This window comes from Rhea americana, unplaced genomic scaffold (genome assembly GCF_003343005.1).
Source record: "Rhea americana isolate MKP2758 unplaced genomic scaffold, rheAme1 scaffold_140, whole genome shotgun sequence".
In the NCBI taxonomy this organism is placed as follows: Eukaryota; Metazoa; Chordata; class Aves; order Rheiformes; family Rheidae; genus Rhea; species Rhea americana.
This window is the reverse complement of record NW_028185484.1, coordinates 501,319-505,987: the sequence shown is the minus strand read 5'-3', so window position 1 is coordinate 505,987 and position 4,669 is coordinate 501,319. Positions and strand designations below refer to the sequence as shown.

Sequence of the window (4,669 nt, the reverse complement as noted above, 5' to 3'; positions counted from 1 at the left end):
CTCTGCATTGCCTTATTCTGTCTTTCTTACTTTGTTCTTACTTTGCTAAGTACTGCAACACTGATCGGTAATACGCCTTGCTAAGACAAATCTTTACAGCTCAGAATTAGCAGTGCCTGGGAGTAAATTCTCACTAATTACATGCTAATTTTCTAGCATGAATCTGGAAAATGGTTGTGWTATCCTTTTATGTTGTGACTCCCAAGGACCTGGCTTACAGAGGCAACAGCTCTTTTGGACTGATCAAAATATGCCTATCATATGAAGTTTGGGTTCTTTTTTTTTCAGTATCATCTCTTTTCTTGATTTAGTTCTGCTTTAAGAGTATCATTGGATCAATATACACTACCATAAGATACATCTGGCTTCTTGAGGTAGCCCCAAAAGATGTCCATGCACTAATGTCAACATATATGCCTGTTAAACTCATATTCTCAGTAATCTCCAATGACTAAATTTTAAAGCCACTGACATCAGGGTGAAAAGTCCTCTGAACTTCCAAAGGATCAGAATTTCAATCAAGGCATATTTCTCAAAGCAAAAAGAAATTATTTCAGTGAAATTGAATCAGAGAGGTTGCTTGGTCCCATGGGTAAAGTTAGGAGAATGCACAGGAGAAATAAATGGCTAAATGAGTATGAAGCAATATTACACAGAGCGTTATCATCACAGTGCCATCTGATTTTTTCYGACAGAGGTCTCCAGGTTATTAGGTCTGTCCTAAGGAGTTTTGTTAAAATTGCAGCCTAATTCTAATTCATTTCTAAGTGAAAATGTCCAGAGTGGCTGAATACAGCAGCAGCATTTGTTCTGTAGACAACTGTGTGCTAGAGAAATGTCTGAGATTTCTGTAATGAAAAGTGTGTGTCATTTGGGAGGGTGTCAAGGGAATGGGGGCAAACTCTTTTCAGTTGTCCCATGTGACAGGACAAGAGGCAATGGGCAGAAATTGAAGCACAGGAAGTTCCGCCTGACCGTGAGGGGGAATTTCTTCMCYRTGAGAGTGACGGAGCACTGGACCAGGTTGCCCAGAGAGGTTGTGGAGTCTCCTTCTGTGGAGATCTTCAAGGCCCGCCTGGCTGCAACCCTGTCTAACATACTCTAKGTGACCCTGCTTGAGCAGGGAGGTTGGACTAGGTATCTCCAGAGGTCCCTTCCAACCTCACCGATTCTATGATTTATTTCTTTGGAAGATTAGTCGGAATAACTACTTAAAAAGGAGTAACTTTAGCTGATGGAAAGCCAGGCTTTATTGTGAGCAAAATTTCATCAACTTACAATATCTTTGAACAAAGACTCAGATAAAAGCATAAGTCTAGGAGATTCACAGTGTCAGTTATGTAATTTTCAGATTAATCTGGTGTCTGATTAGATCCAGCTTCAAAGAGATGGTGTGCACCAGTGTTTTGGTATTATGTTTCTTTCTTTTTTGCCTCTTTCTTCTACCCTGAAAACTCWTCATTCAACAAGTAAGCATATAATAATAATTTCCCACCAAAGTCAGAGATTGCATCCTCAAGTCCCTTCCTCTTCACTCAGCTTCTAGCGTGTCTCTTCTCAGAAGCAGTTAGGAGGTACACTCAGATCAGTCACTAATGTCCTACATAATTGGTCAATGTATGTCCAGACACAAAATTTAAATTCTAAAATTTTGTATGTAACTGACATATAACTCAGAAGGAACTTGGATTCCCCTCTCACGTTAAAAAATTCAGTTCCAAGTGTGGATATGACTGTATTTAAATTAATATTTCACTATAGGAAAAGRAAAACATGAGAAATGCACCTCACCTGACCTATTTTAGACATCTACTTTAGGATGAAAAGAATCAGGTTAAATTTTACTAGGAAGGTAATATAAACTATTCATTGAAATGTGGATACACAAAGTGTGAAGTCACTAGGTTTCTACCAGTAAAGTTCTCCAGAAATCAAAAGTTTGCCCAAAAAGAACTTTTAATATTTTTCGAGCTGKGGATTGTAGTTTTGTAATCTTTTGTAATATTAGTAGGATTTGCACTAATAAGTTTATACAACCAAATGTAGTTGCCTGCAGTGTACATTTCTGYATCAGAGAAAGTCATCCTGAGTATCACTTTGTAGTTAATACAGAACTCATCAATATAGTCAGTGAAATTTAGTTCATCCTAAATGATGTCTTTAATCAAGTGACCCACCTAAAAACCTATTGGCTGTATTGATTAGAATTGCTGTTATTGGAACCTGGACAGATATTCAGATGGAAATATTTACACCTTAAATTGGCTGAGATGAATGTCTTGTCCRGAAGAGAACCTCTTTTCAGTAGAGAAGATGACGTATCTATTAGCTGTTTGTAGTGTTTATGTAAATGCAAGGCAGGAACTGTCTTCTATGCTTTAMACGTACAACATATGGCACACAATGGATGTCTGACTTCAGAAGATCATCGAAATAACACCATGTTAGGGACAATGTTAATAATTGACATTAATAACACTGTGTGCATGGTTTTGCATTGTATTTACTTGGGGGTAGTCTAATCTCTGTTCTATTTTAACATCTTGTTCTTTTATAGCTTATAGTAAAGTATATTTAAAATTAAAAAAAAAATCTRAAGTTTTCAGCAGTAGACAACCAAAAATTGAGTTGTTGTGACCATTTATTTACTTTCTAATAATAACAAACCATTTCTCCATCCCCATCCTTTCCCTTGATTACAAACAGGAACAGATTTTCTACCGTAGCATAAATGAAAACAATATTAGTAGAGAACAACAGGTAAAATAAATGCAAGCAGTACAGAAGCCTGCTTATTTTTTTTCATGTTGATGCTTACTACAAATAGCTAGGCCTAGTTGGCAAGTCATTGAGGGCAAAAATACAATTTGTCTAGCCTTAGAAGGCTACTGTGCTGATCTGTATCTTAGAGGTCATTGTAGTACGGTTCTCTTATAATAATTGGAGAGAAACATGCACTTTTATATAAAAAAAACTCTTAATTTCCACTAACTGCCAACATTATGCAGTATAAATGTTTTATATTGTAGAGATCTACACATGGTAAGGTGAATATTTCCTATTAAGTTAAAATGCATACTGGCTTCACCGTATGGAAAAAATGGAGAATAGACCAATATTTCTTAGATATTGTGAAGTGAATCAACACCATGCTATAGCTGCTGTACTTAGAGTGCCATGCAGGGAAACACTTTTTTAAAAAACTTGACTYGTCATCCTCCAATGCAGAAGCTGCTAGAACTGAAGAAAACACAAAATCCACTCATTTTCTTGTTACATTAGGCTATACTCAATGTTTTCTTATACATTTGTTTTATCTTTACTCTCAGCCTCCCCACTCCTACTTCTGCAATTACTTTAGACTAGAATCAGCAAAATAACGCTTTTCTAGGATTGCGTCTACTTCATCGTTGATTATGCATTTTGGGACCATCCTGAGTAGCGCTCTTTCCATCAGCAAGAGCTTTGTATCAGCAAATCTCTGGGAATCCCATGAATACTTATCAGTTATTTTTGCCTTTGCAGAGCCCTCGATCACCCTGGGAAGTGAAATGGATTCTCAAGGCGTTTCACATTCAGGCCCTACATCAACGTCTGCTTTACTGATTATGTTGCATCAAAACTGCTATAACCAATAAACGTTGTAATTATATAAAAGAAAAGCTAAGTTTTATACCATGTATTAGTATAACTGTGAATGTGTTTTCCATTTTATTTCTTTCATTGAAGACATATCTAGTGTTTGACCTTGTATCATAATTTTTAATTATATCCTCTGTGTGTCTGGGGAGTCATAGAATCATAGAATGCTAGAATGCTTTTTTTTTTTTTTTTTTTTGCCTTCAAACTTGATATTTAATGTGCTGTAAGATATATAGCTGTTAATTCATCTTTCTTGTTCATGTTTTTAACATGATTTCTATTTTTGTTCATTTTTAACAATGCAAGTCAATCTGTTTAATTATTTTCAGTTGCTTTTAGGAAGTTTTACACATCATATCTAGCTCAGATTCTCATACTATGCACTGCTGCTTTAAAATTTGCTCTGCCAGATCAGAATTAAGCCACTTCATAATTACATATGCCATCTGCAAACAGATCAATTAGGTGCTTAGCTGCTCATGGGATTATGCTCAGAATAACACATTTATTTATCAGAAACAGTAGTGAAAATGGAGGACAAATGAGCATAAAGACTTCATACTATTTTTTTCCCCCAAAAGGTAAAAGATCTTTAATCTGGTTAAAAAATCAGGCAAAGCATATCATAAAAAAATATCATTTTTCTATTTGATTCTATTCCATACATTTCAATGAATCCAGCACTTGGGATTTTGTTCCATTTCCCCCCACAATATTTTCTGCTGAAAACATGATTGAAAAATGCCATTTAAATCYATCTTTAAATGTGTCATGTACTATAAATGCAGTTTTCCTCCAGTAAATAAAACATTTCAAAAATGATTTTAATTAAAATGTTATAGGAAATATTGAAGAGAATTTCACAAAGTACTATGTTGTTGATTCTTCGTAAAAAGTCTAATTTTTTGGCCAAAATACATCCCCCAGGAAAAAAAAAACACCAAAACCCCAAACAACAAGTAGCTCTATATGATATGTAATGTTGGTTGCCATTAAGGTTTAGAAAAGACTAACGTAAWCTAGATTT

At 35.3% G+C, this 4,669-nt stretch overlaps 1 protein-coding gene across 3 annotated transcripts in view; it reads left to right on the top strand.

Annotated features, from left to right (window-relative positions):
- Window positions 1–3,662, top strand: part of TSNARE1 (t-SNARE domain containing 1) — a 459,605-nt gene extending 455,943 nt beyond the window's left edge. For all 3 annotated transcript variants that reach the window (XM_085298727.1, XM_085298725.1, XM_085298726.1), the window contains exon 13: window positions 3,526–3,662. The gene's annotated coding sequence lies outside the window, so the exon portion shown is untranslated. The remainder of the gene's footprint in view (window positions 1–3,525) is intronic.
- Window positions 3,663–4,669: the final 1,007 nt, after the last annotated feature.